General features: G+C 43.4%; 1 long non-coding RNA gene across 1 annotated transcript in view; it reads left to right on the top strand.

Moving 5' to 3' along the window:
- The first annotated feature begins 7,783 nt into the window (after nt 1-7,783).
- Nucleotides 7,784-13,919, top strand: part of LOC109316797 — a 16,712-nt gene continuing 10,576 nt past the window's right edge. Inside the window, exon 1 of the long non-coding RNA XR_002102923.1 lies at nt 7,784-7,794. This is a non-coding gene — a long non-coding RNA (uncharacterized LOC109316797). The remainder of the gene's footprint in view (nt 7,795-13,919) is intronic.

Consider the following 13,919-nt stretch of genomic DNA (forward strand, 5'->3'; position numbering starts at 1 on the left):
GAATACTGCAATATACTATAGGGGGAAAAAAGGCTAATCTCTGCTTTTCTCTGACTTTTGCTGCTAACCTGGACTCACATATTTTGCTCACAGATCACCAAATCAGGGTTTTTCTGAATGTAAGGAGATCAGAATATCATTATTGGCACATGGCATGTAGATCAGAGAGCAGACTCCTATTTTATGTTTGGGCCTTGTCATACATTGCACATAACACGTGTTAACTAACTCAAAATTCTAGCATCAGAGCATTCAAGCAGTAAAATGTGCTAAGTGCCATCATAGTGTAGCAAAGTTAAGATTTTTCTGGCAGGAAGTATCTCCAGGTCTTATTACCTAATACATGTTGAATTAACGTCTGACCACTCCATTGAGGTAATACAATTAGGAGACTCTAGTGCAGTGCTGAGGCTGGTGCTAACAAACATCGGTCCTAGCCTCAGCACCACACCAAAGCAGATTCAGGACTCCAGTCTGATGGAAGGGCTGTTTGTTGGTAGTGTGCATGTGTGCCCATCCCCACCAAAGCCAGTTCAAGACTCCAGTGCATTTCCTGACTCCAGTGCACTGCAGGGGCTGGGACTGACAGACAGCTGTTTGCTGGTCCCAGTCCCCACAGTACACTGCAGCATACTAGAGTCTTCAACCATTCTGGCCCTTAGGACATGTTTTATTTACCAGTATATCATAGAAAGCATTACCATACAACTGCTCAAAAAACTGTATAACTTGTAGTGATGCACACTACAATCTAAATAAAACATGCCCTAAGTGTAACGTGTGACAAGGCTCTTTGTTCTATTAATCCCCAAATTACCACCCTCCAGCTGTTCCATACCAGCAACACTATTTTTTATTGCACTGAACTTTGTCAAAATATCAATAATTTGGCAGACATTTTTGGAATACCTATGGAATGACACATAACTTACCCATATAGTATTTTTGCATCCAGAATTTAGAAATATAATTATGAATATGATTTTAGAGGTGAAGTTGACTATTTTTTGTTTTGTTTTGAAGAAAATGCTTTTATTACGTGTTACAGGATCTTTCAATAGTCGGGCTTACAGCAGATCATGCTTTGCGATGTTATAGGTGGTCAGGCTCAACTTTATTAATGAGGTGCAAAACAAAACAAAATCAATGGTGCTGTGTCCACCAGTGAGCACACACTCATCACGTCTCATGCGCCCTAGCGACACGTAAGACTGCTGTTGTTTTCTGGCGAGGTGTTTCCGGGGTTGGTCGCCGGGATCAGGCGGGTCTGGCGTCCTCCCCTCCGGCTGGCTGGGCCGAAGGTCACTCCGTGTTCGAACTGCTCCGTGGGTACGTTCCGTCGGGTGCACAAAAGACCCCAAAGTTCGCAGCGCAATGTCTTTTATACCCTCAGTGATGCAGGGCGGTCTAATCACGTGTGGCACTTCTTTATTGGCTCGGAGTGGTGACTGTCACATTACTGACAGACCCTGGACTTTCCCTTGAGAAACCCTGTGTGGAAAATCCCAAACGCATGTTTCTCCTATACTGCCACCCTAGAGTCTCTTATTCACTTAGCACCTGTTACAGAAACACTATGCAAACCTCTGGCTGATGTATGCGAACATGGCCACCTATTACAAAAGGTTATAACACACAGCAAGCGCAAAATAATTACAACATTATGAAGCATACATTCATGTTTAAGTGCTCCATGTACATATGTGTACAAGACTCATGAAATGGAATAAAACATCTTACTTTTCTTTTTACACTCACTTTTTCTAGTGTAATCCAACACAACTTTGTATTTATATGGTGCCTTGCAAACAAACTAGCTCTCAATCATCTCAGAGAATTAAATAATAGAATGGACAATGGAGGGAGCTAATGACAGAAAACGGTGTTACAAAATCATGGTATGGTGTTTGAATAAATGTAAAGCCACTTAGTTAACAGATGAAGGAGAGTGGCGATCGGAAAACAAGATTTGAAAAAGGGAGGAGAGGTTTTATTTTTAAAGAAAGACAATGGAGGGAAAAGGCTCTTTCAAGTAGAGGGGGCTGTAGAAAAGGCAATTATATTCTTAGAAGTGAGACTGGAGTAGAAGAGGCAGGGTCTGGGGCAGTGGGGAGGGGAGAGAGGAGGTAGAGAAATTACATGCACTATGCTTTCTTTAAATCAGTGCAGCACCTCTGAGACACACAAAGCTGGTTTTCCTCATTTTCATCCCAAGAATAGATAACTGATCTCCTTATGACATCAGAGTTGTCACTGTTTGCACAATATTCCCATTGCCTGATCCTTGCAATGAAAGTTAAGGACTCCTTCTGTTGATTTCCCTGGCGGACGGATCAGCCCCTTTGCAGAAGTTTGTGTATTTAAACTAAAGTTGTTTGCTCATGATTTACATTTTTTCTTGTGCAAAACCACAAATGTACATTATTATACCATTAATGTGAATCAGGTTAATGTGAAAACATAAATATGTATGCTCAAACTAAGATAAAGTGTAGCTGTGATACTGCACAATCTGTTAAAGTGCCAAAATCCTGACACTATAATAAAGGAGCAGTTGCAGGTTTCTTTCTAAACCTCTTCAGGATTTATTAACTCTGCCAAGAAAAAGAAAGTCCTTCTGGAATCAAACATGATGAAAAAGCTCTTGGAGCAGAAGTGAATTTTGTTAACTAAACATTTAAGTTAATTGTTCAAGATATGAAACTCTGAGAAGCAGGGCTGGCACGGACCTCCATAGGTCAGCTAGTCCAACCCCCTGCCTGAAACAGGATCATCACTATCCAAATCACCCTATACAAATCAATAATCTAACTTTTTAGTAAAACAGCTGTCAACCTTGACACAACACCCTATGCAACACAAGACATAACACTCTATCACCCATCGTAACATATTATTGTATTTGAGGCATTTTTATTTGAGGATTTATGCGTGTGGTAATTTAAGACTGATTGCCCCTCCTTTTCAACAAGGAGGCTTCATGACTTCTGGAGTAATGTATGGGTCAATTTCTAATGCATTTTTTCAAGTAGTACTCAAAGAAACTCAGCTTGGCTCCAGCATCCGTTAAAGTTAGAGGGGAAAAACTGTTGTGATTTGGTATGTCATCTCCTCTTAACTGTTCTGTCTTAAAAATGTTATTATTACACAGTGAATTAATTTAGGGCAAGGAAAAACTGTTGTTACTTAGCTATGCCATTAAAAGGCATGAAGAATTTTCATTATGGCTTAGGGACTGTTTGATACAGCAGATGGAGTGCTGCATCCAGTTCTTCAGCGAGGATGTGGTAAAGCTCGAGAAAGTCTGGAGAAGGGCCACTTGTATGATCAGAGACTTGCACAACAAGCCATACAAGAAAAGGCTAAGGGATCTGGGACTTTTAAGCCTGAAGAAGAGAAGGCTGAGAGGGGACTTGGTAGCAGCTTACCGCTACATCAAGGGCTTGGTGAACAACTGTTCACCAGGGCACCCTTGGGGAAAACCAGGAGCAGTGGTCACAAACTCCTGGAAGACTGTTTCAGGCTCAACATTAGAAAAAACTTCTTCACAGCTGGGGTGTCCAGACTGTGGAATAAGCTTCCTTCAGAGGTGGTGCAATCGCCTACTCTGGAAATCTTCAAGAGAAGACTGGACCTTGCTGGGGTCACTTAACCCCCACTGTCTTTCCTGCTTGGTGCAGGGGGCTGAACCCAATGATCTTCCGAGGTCCCTTCCAGCCTACAGTCTATGAAGCTATGATTGATGGCCTAGAGAATCTCATTAGTAGGGATCTATTCAAAGTGTGCAGAGGCAAAGTAAAATCATGAGCTACTTGCAGCACCCAGTGTCATTTTTGTGGTCTTTGCACAGTGAGCTCCACCCCCCCATCAACTGGTGGAGAGGGCTGCCCTTCATGCAGCCCCACTCCCCACTGCTGATTGGCAGAGAGGGGTGGGGCTGCACAAAAGGCCAAACAGTGGCAGAGGGAGGAGGCAGTGGCCATGATTTTGACTGTCTGCCCCCAGCGGGCTGCAAGGCTGGGCTGCAGCAGCTGCTGGCTCCTACTGGAGAGCCAGAATTTTATTTTTACTAAGTTTTTTTTTCCCCCAGTGCTTCCACACAAAATCATGAAATTGAGAATTGAGTAGTTCCTTACTCATTGGAGCTGTCCAGAAAAAAAAAAATCCATTCTAGAGAACAGTTTAACATTATGAAATTATGTCATCTGGAATCTGGACAGAATGTCAGAATTGTTTTGTAGGACTGTGATTCTGATAGAAATCATTTTCAGAAATAATAAAATCATCAAAATGAAAAATATTGATGTTTTATATTGAAAATGTAAAAATGAAAAGAAGAAGACATACACAACCTGTATTTAACCCTCTAAGTTCCATGCAGATCACTGCCTCTTTCTTTTTAACACATTATTTTGCACAAGTGTTTGCCTTTTTGGGACCAGATATTACTATAGGCCTTGTTACATGATAATTTTGGGTGGCTTCTGGAGCTCTTAACTCCTGAACTGTCCACACATTAACACCTGAAACTGTTTTTAAGGACTCCTTATTCATCTAAAAGTTATGACTCCAAGGTAAAACATAGCCTACTGGAGGGGCATGGAGTTCATTGCAACCTCATAAACCTCATTTTCCTTCAAATATCAAATATCTTGGTCTTCAAACCAGTCTTTAATTTTCTTTATGTGTCCTTATTATTGATGTGAGACATGCTTTCATCCTGCTGCTGCCCTAATTAATTTCTTGACCCTCGATATTGCTGGTGTACTTTGCTTCTTCTGGCTCTCCTTTGTCAGGCCAACTGATGGCTGAGGCCCTTTGTAAGGTTTCCTGGCTCTGGCACATGTTGTGTCTGCTCAAGTAGGCATCTTGTTTGCGACTACTCAGAAAGTTTTGCCTCTGCTATTATCCTAATAGCTAACTCATAATCTGTGTATCTGCTTCTTGGACTATTGCCATTTGCTATTGCTTTGCATTTTTGATAGTTGGACAAAATCCTACTTATCTGTGTTAGTGGCCTCTGGTCCCTGATTCCTTTCTTGTAGCAAGCTGTCTACTAGCCTCTCTTATGCTTCTCTGTCCTGGACATTGTTCCTCTGCTAAACTGCAGCAGAACTATGCGTTGAGGGGTTTTGGGTTCTGTAGCCTATCAATCTGTATACTACACTATATGTAGCCCCTGGGAAGTTGCACCATGATAATGCAATATTGCCAGTGTGGGATCATATCCTTGCTGCTTTGCCTTTAACATGCATTTTTTGACAGTCTTTACTGACAAGTCTGCCTCCTCACAGATTCATGAGAATCATAAAGGGGAGAAGAACTTGTGCATTAATTTCAGTTAGGCTCTGAATTGTTTGGATACCACTTCAGTGTATTGTGATCCATTGAGCATCGTATGTCAGATATGTCGTATGCTGCAAAATGTACCTTCAGTTACCTGATCACCATTCTTACCAAAAGTGCACCTTCCAGAAATTAGAGTAGGAACTGTCAGTGCAATTCCTGTCGTTAAAAGCCAGCACATCTGTTCCAGTCTTTTTTTCCAAGATGGAAAATACCCTTCTGTTGTCTTTCACTTTTCTGTTTGCAAAACTTGCATGGTTCCACATATACTCTTGGGCCATGTCCAGACAAGTGCAGCAGTGAGGTATGCGGCACCGCAGACCCATCTGTGGTGGCACACACGGCACATGTAGGCATTCTCCATGTTGCTGCCGTGCAGTGTGTGGAGGGCAGGGTTTGACCCTGGGACATACTTGGGTCAATAAAACCCACTTGTGAAAACAAAGTGAGGCGGTTCATGTGCCAGCAGTGTGCGCTACCCAAACTGGAGCTTGGCCAGCCAGAGCCATGCTTCAACTGCTGGCAGGCTTCCAGATGCAGGAACACCATGGCTGCAGCTTCCCCAGCCCCCAGGACCCCAGGTAAGGCTGCTGGGGCCAGCACAGTTTTTGGCTCCAGCCTCCAAACCCCACCCAGGGTAACCTGTCATGTACCAGAGTGTGCATGACATGTGCATTCCCCTGGGACAAGTATCAGTGGCACAAGATGCACTGCTGCTTCCTGTCCACAGGGAAACAAACATTTGTGCTCACGTGGATGCGGCCTTAATGGGTATCTGTGCCTGGTCAGTAGATACGCTGCTTGGCTCATCTCAGTCATGCTTCTGTTTCCAGGTGTGAATCGTGTATCCCTCTCATGGTATTGGTTCTTAAATCTGCTGGAAGTACTGATAGGTCACCTTTAAACAAAATCCCTTCTTGCATGTACAGGTCATTGTTCACCTGTAATAGGCTAGTGATCCCAGTATCACTTGCTCCTTGTAATCAACAGTTCCTCCTCTATGATGCTTTTCTAGATTGCCTAGGGCCTCCCATGAGAAATGAAACTATTGCAACTTCTTGATTATTTCCTATCTGTTTCCTGTTCCACGGAATTACTTGTTGTATCCTTGAAGGCTCTACTTGGTGTATTTGCCACCAGTAGAGGTGTTCCTGGGTAGTATGTCATTCCCACATCATGGTGCTAAAGCCTTAATAATTTATACTATAGTCACGTGGCTGTACTCAGTGTCTTTTTTTTTCCTGATGTTTAATAACTTATGATAAGACTATATGTCCATCACCTGCCCAAAGATTAACTAATTGAATCCTCCCTTTCCAAAGAGCACCTCCAGTGGCTCCTTCACTCCCTCTGTCAGGGATCTACAAAACAAATTCTCTGAGCTATTGTTACCTGAGTTACAAGTAATTTTGTAGATTGGCTACTGATAAAAGAAGCAAGAGACAGGGCTACCGTGTATTGCTTACACCCCAAAACAAACATTTGACCCAAAGTCTGTGACTACCCGTGACAACATAACATAGATTCTTACCTATATTGGCTAGGAAGACTCAAGAAGGGGAGGAGAATTTCATGCAGACTGGCAGCAGGTTTTTCTTGAATTTGATGAATTCTCCAAATGTCCCTTTAGCCCACACCCTATATCTATAGATGATTGATTCTAATAAACATTTGTTGATTGGTTTTAGTTAAATTTCTTTGTTTCACGGAAACTTTTTGCACTGGACTGAAGCAGATCTTTGTGGACTGAAACATCTTTTGTTGACTTGGAAGGTATCATTTAGTTGGGACTTATGTCCTTGGCAAAGTAGAAGGGAAGGTTTCTTGTCTCCTTCCTTCACTGCCATGAAATGCTGCTTACCACAATCCTATTTTCTTTTCACCTTGGTTTAGGGTTTTTACTGACAAGGCTGCTTTGTTTTTACAACTTATCTAACAAACTTAACTATACATAATATACATATAATAAAACAGCATCTAATACATTTGGTTATATCAATCACTGCTACTAACATTATAAGATAAGTTCTGATATAGTATATTTGAATGATCTAACTTAAGTTTGTCTCTTATAATGTCTCCTTTCAGGTCTTGTGCTTTGCTTAACTTGATTTCGTTACTGGGTTTGCTGGTCTACTTGACTGCTTCCTTTATTTGCTGCCCAAGCTAGCTGTCACATCTACAAAAGTTCTCTCTGAGATCATTCAGAAACAGGCTCTGGGGCCTGCTGCTTTAGCCACACTTCTGCAGCTTGCCCTAGGCCCCTTGAAAATAGGGAAGGCTGGCAGCACTATTGACTTGGCATCAGTGCTTCTCCTAAGCTGTTTTTTGCATCATCACACTGCAGCTCTAGCTGCTGAGGAGGACTGCAGTACTTTAGAACTTGCTGCTTTGCCATGACTTTATTCCTTTAATGCTATTCTCTGGTTATTCACAGGCTTCACTTGTGTTTTAACTGTATCAAGGTCTCTCAGGTTTGTGAAAGGTCCTTTGAATAAATTGGCTACCTTTCATAACCCTTGGTCTGGGCATTTCTGTCAAAATTTTAGGGGCCAAGCAGACCAGGTGTCTGTCTGGCAGGTTCACTTTACACTTAGCTGATATTTCCCCCTGCACCTAGCTGGTATCAGCTGGTATTTCCCCCTGCACCTGGCTGGGGCCAATGTGGCATCAGGCTCTTCCTGGTGGAGGGACTGGATTGGGCTGCACTCAGGGCAGGCAGTGGTGGCACTGGGAGAGGGGACTAAAGGGGTGGGCTACAGCCACCCCAAAATTCACCAACCCCCTCCCAAATCCACCTCTCCCAGTGGCGCCACCCTTTGCCCCTCCCTAAGTGCAACCCCAGCCCAACCACCCCACCAGGAAGAGCCTGGCGCCGCCCTGGCCCCAGCCCACAATGGCAACCTGCCCCCACCCCATGCACAGATCTGGGGGGCACACATCTCCCGTGCCCCCTGGGGGTGCACACAGTGGTGGGAGCTGCATCCCCCCAGATGAGGCACTCACAGCTCCATCCCATGCCCTTCCCTGCCCCGGCTGTGTAGCGCCAGCCACAGTCCCTTCCCCACCATGGGGGCCTCAGTCTCCACACCCTATGCTCCTTCCCTCCCCTTCCTTCCTAACAGACACTACTCTCCAAACTGCCAGGCTGCATATTGGCAAACAGATCAGTATCGGCTGATACGGCTCATTAATAATAGGCCATCAGTATTGGTCCAAAAATTTTTTATCAGTGCATCCCTTGTGATTTTCTGTGTTGGAGTCACAAGTCAAAAAATAAAAAGAGACTTTTTGAAGGGAAAGAAGGATGAGAGATACACGTGCAGTGAGGCTGCTCCAACATGCTGTAATTACAGCATGCCAGAGCACACTCAATTAATTGAGTCTGCTGGAGTGTGGTAATTACTGTTCTCCAGCAGACTTCAGTGCCTCATGTATCAGTGTCCCTCTGCTGAAAAATGGCAGCAGGGTCTCTTCAGAGCTTTAGTTAAAGCATCCTCACCACCATTGTTCAGTGCAGGGATGCTGGTACATGAGATGCTCCAGGTGCTTTAATCAGAGTGGCTCTCAGAGCCACTCTAATTAAAGTGCCTGCCCCTCACACTCCCAGAGCATGTGTATAAACTCCCATAATATCTGAGGATTAATTGCCTTCTGGGACACCATAATGCCTTTTTGGTCAACATTATAATTTATTCTCTCTTTGGTGACTATGTACATGGTTTCTGTAACAGCTATAGTGGTCTGGGGAAGATGCTAGGAAGAATCTTTGCTGTGGAAAAAAGAGAAGAAGAATATAGCATTAGAAATTGTCCTCCCCTGCCCATGTCCCCTGCCCAGTTTCACATGTCCTAAGACTGACAGGGTTTTATCACATGAAATTCTGGGGAAGATTACTTCCCCTTTGCCTAAGGCTAAATTGCATGGTGTAGTTGGCTATTTCATATTTCCCTGATAAAATCTAAAATAGGAAGAGACAAACCCTAATCACTGATCACTGAGAAGACAACCTGGAAGCCCTGTAGGGGAATAACAAACCAGAGACCCTGCTTCATGGCACAATGGCTTACTTAGGTGCAGTCCACTTGTTTACCTGCCCAAAACTAATTTGTAATTGTGATATGCTTTTTTTATGTGTCTTACCATCTAACTTCTGGATTTTACCATTTATTTGGGCTTTGGGAGCAGGATTTGGCCCCAAAATTACCCAGGATAAACAAACAGCAACTGGCTGTATGAGAACTTAATTTAAATAATGAAATAATAATAAGAAAGAAATAATAGTAAATCTCTAAATCGGGGCCCTATTTATGTAATTGGTCGTTACCTAATTTGATTGAATGTAATAGCTGTGTGAATATAATACTTTAAGTACTAGGTATTTATCTTTGATTTAATAAAAAATTGCTATGTGATAATTTAGTGTATTTTCTAGTTATCAACACTAATGTGGTAGGCAAATTATAAAAAAAAAGGAAGCAAACTCTTGAGCATTACAACCTGAATGGTTACCTGAGAAAAAGATAAAAATTACCCTGAAAAATTATTACCATTATATTTCATTCATATTTTTTTCCTTCTTCATTTTAAATCATATATTTATATCTGACTCTGAAGCTTTTAAGGTCAAGCAACCATCCAAAATAAGTATGATCAAGCATTCAAATCAACTAAATCTACATCAAACATTTAATTATATATCTACATTTTTTTTGTCAAGAGAACTAAAATATCAAAAACTAGATGAATAATGTCTCTTAGTACTGTATGAATAAGAGACTAATAAATGACTGGAGTATATAAGTGATGTAGAAACTATTATAATTTCTGAATTGACAGCAGGTATAATGGCAAGAGCATGAATTCCTGTGACTCATTCTGTGTGTGAGGGGTAAACCTCCATACTTTTTGCATAGAAACGGAATTTTCCATTTGTCTATTCCATGGAGAGAAGATTGTAACACGGACATTGTTACCTTCTGAAGCATGCAGGGAGAACAGAAAGTCAGGGACTGCCTCATGGGTGACTGGTGCCATTTGAGTCAGAGGGGACATATGCCCCACCCAGCAGCCAGTCAGTGATGAGGGGGGGGTCCCCCCGTGACCAATCTCACTGACTGGGAAGCGCAAGCAGCACTCCCGGAAGTGCCAGCGGCACTTCACCTGGTGCCCCCACTCCAGGACTGGTACTCACAGGGGGGGCATCATCACGTAAGCGGGGAGCGCTGCCTGTCAGGAGGTGCACTTGCACCCCCTACATGTCACCACTGGGCTACCTAATTCTTAAGTGATTCAAGTGCCACCACCAACTCTGCTTCTGGGCCATTCTATTACAATGTTCTAAACGCTTTCACCGTTTCCTTCTTGCTTTCCCTACCTACTTTTTTATGATACTACATTGCTATAGTCTGATTGTTTGACTGGAAGATATGTGGTTTTCTTTTTTTCCCCCAAAAATATTTTTCCTTTATCAGACATTATTGGGTCAAGGAGCTACTTCCCTGGCAACATAGAGGCCTCAAAGCAGATGAGAATCAAACTCTCTCTTCTTCAATGAAAATGACTTACATTTGTATTTGATTCACTTGTATTGGATTCACTAAGTCCTAAGATGTAATTTTATTTTTAAATGACTTACTTTTGTATTTGTAAAATCTAATTTTACATTTAAAATTAATTATCATGGCAACCTCTACTATGTATTTCCTTACGCAAGGAATTGCTTTCGAGAAGTATATTTCACAAAGAGTTAGGTGAGTTCTTATAGCTCTTAACAGTACTTCCAGAGAATTCAAGCTTTTCTAAGAATTAGATGAGGTACTTTAAATGTATCAGAAAAAGGAACGTTAGTTTTTTTTAAATACTAGTGCTACCTAACTCAACTTAAATATTTGCTTAAAATACACTTGGAAAGACTAGTGCAAGCTGGGTAAAATATCTTGTCAGCTGATGGGGCTTGCAGGGAGTCCATGCCATTGGGAGTCTCCTTAGCTGAGGAGGCTCACAGCAGGGCCAGTGTGTGGAATGCTGCCCCTGCTGGAAGCCTCCTCAGCTGTAAGGTTTGCAGCAGTCAGAGCCCGTGCAAGAGCCCAGAATTGCCCAGATTGGGCTCCCCCTGCACTGGCAATAAGGAGTGATAGGATCTGATGTTCAGTCTCACAATCGCACCTCCTACTATGCATGTGTGACATGGCAGGAATTGGGTCAAACCGGTTTATGGAACTTCTGTCCCAAGCTTAAGTTAAATCCTGGTTTAAGTTAAATCAGAGTACCCCATCATCCCAACATGCTTTTCAGCCTGGGCTGGATGCTCCAGAGAGCAAGGCTGTCTCCACTTCTCTCCTTCCTAGCTGTAGCTCTGGCTGGCTGAGAAAGAGGTGGAGATTGCAACCGGGAGACAGCAGCATCTGACTGGCTACCTCCTGCCCCCACCCCTCACTTGCTGCTCACTGCTGAAGGAGGGATCCCAGTGGCATGGACCCCAGATGGCATCTGATCACAGTCATGTCATCCCCATGCTAGCTAATGCTGACAGGTGTCTCTGTGTGTGCGTCTCCAATTTCACTGGAACAAAGACAGACAAAACAGTGTCTACTTAGGGCTTTTTGGAGCTAATTAACAGGTCAGTTGGTAATATCCCTCCATTTTTCCTTAAAAATGCTTTACAAAAAGCTGTTTTAGAAGAGCTGGAACTAATGAGAGAGGCTTTGTTTTCTTGGTGGGCTGTTAAGCTTTGTATTCTGATAAAGGTCCCTGCTGGCTTGCTGAGAAGTGTAAGAAATGACCTGGTTTGCAATGAATGCAGTGCCCATCCGTTTGCTGCAGACAGTATGAAGAAGCAGGGAGAGGGAGATGGAAAAGCACAGTATCATCAACAGATGCATGCAGTCCACACAAGCAGTCTTCCTCCACAGCTGCCTGCCCTTTGACTTAGAGTGCTAGCTGGGGGCTGGGGGCTGGCAACATTCCCTGCCCCTTGAAAAATTAGCAGTAGGGAAAAAGCCTGACAAGGGCTCCTTCCCCCTGCCCCTCCAGGCACACCTGGCTGGGGACTGTGCAGGCCAGTGTGGGAGTTTAAACCCCGCCCTAATTATAGCATCCTGCTGGGGCTGGGTCACAGCCCCCTCAGCTTAGCATTATGGAAGAGAAGGGAGGGCTCACTCTGGCACACTCCAGATTCTAGCCTGAGCCACTGCAAGCATGTGCCTGCATTTTCTGAATCAAAAGTGAATGTCCAGCCATTTGCAAATCAGTTCAATCTCTGCAGGTTAGACTAGCCTGAAAAGATTGAATCAATTCAGGCTTGGGTTTTTTGAATGTCTGTCCCTAGCCCTAGAGAGAGGTACCCTTAGATTGTGTATGCATGCACACCTGCAGGTGTCCTGCACAATACCACATAGGGCAAAGGTGCAAGTAGTTTAAAGGACTCTCCAATCCTACCATAATAGGTAACAATATTAATTTATATAATTTCAAATAATTTGTATCCTCATCTTTGCACTCTTTTTTTTCTCTCTACACACTCCTTATAACCATGGCTTGCAAACCTCCCAAAATGTAATATGCGCCAAAAAAAAAAAAATTCAGTAGTTTTCATGAATACTGGCTGTTTTCCATCAGTGACAAATGTGTCATTTATTTGCTGGCAACAGACTCAAAACTATTGATGGGGAAACCTTGAAAGGTTCACAGCTTTGGTTCAGGCAAGCATTCAGAACTTGTTGCATGAATATTAATTGAATTTCTGAAGATTTTTTGTGTTAACTTCCATAGACATTTGCTGGGTGACTAAACCTTTTCTCCAAAACAAGCCCCAGACCCTTCCTTGGAAACATGTAATAAACTTGCCCAATGTACACACCCCCTTCCAGCTCTTGCTGCCCTTAGCTTTCAGTAGATGTTGTCAAATCAGGAAGCTTTGTCAGTTAGCTTGCATTGTTTCCTTCAGACTTCTTTACACTTGACAACTTTTCTGGTGAAGTCTCTGCAGCTTCTATAGTGCCCCTGAGAGTGCTGCTAAGAAGCAGATCCTGCTCCCATTCTTCCTCCTGCTTTTCACTTGTCACACCTTGGAAAAGAGAAAGTGAAGCTGCCCTAAGGATACCCCATGCTGCTGAAGTCAAACACACCAAAGAGACTTTGAGAGCAGAAATAGAGGGTGCCCCAAGTGTGGCTTCACTGCCTCATTTTTTGATTTGGTACACATTGGGGCGTGTCCAGATAAGCGCACATGTGCCTGTTGCCCCGCCTCAAACCCCTTTGAAGTGGGACAACAGGCACGTGTGGGAATGAAAAAATGTTCCCCTGGATATCCAGGGATCAAAAAAAATTTAAAAAGTGGGGCAGGGCACTGTCAGGGACTATGCCCTGTGCCAGCTGGAGACTGGGTCTTCCAAAGAAATGCTGTGGTTGCCAGAGTGTCTCTATGGTTGCCCCTCACCCTGGTGCTGAAACACATGGCCATGTTTCAGCACCAGGGCTCTGGTGCCAGTGAGTAAGGGGTCAGGGGGCTGGAGGAGGGGGGAAGGGACTGTGGAGGGGACTCCCAATGGCCCTGCCCACTCCCCCAGCCC

Source organism: Crocodylus porosus, unplaced genomic scaffold (assembly GCF_001723895.1).
Source record: "Crocodylus porosus isolate Cpor-Errol unplaced genomic scaffold, CroPor_comp1, whole genome shotgun sequence".
Classification (NCBI taxonomy): domain Eukaryota; kingdom Metazoa; phylum Chordata; order Crocodylia; family Crocodylidae; genus Crocodylus; species Crocodylus porosus.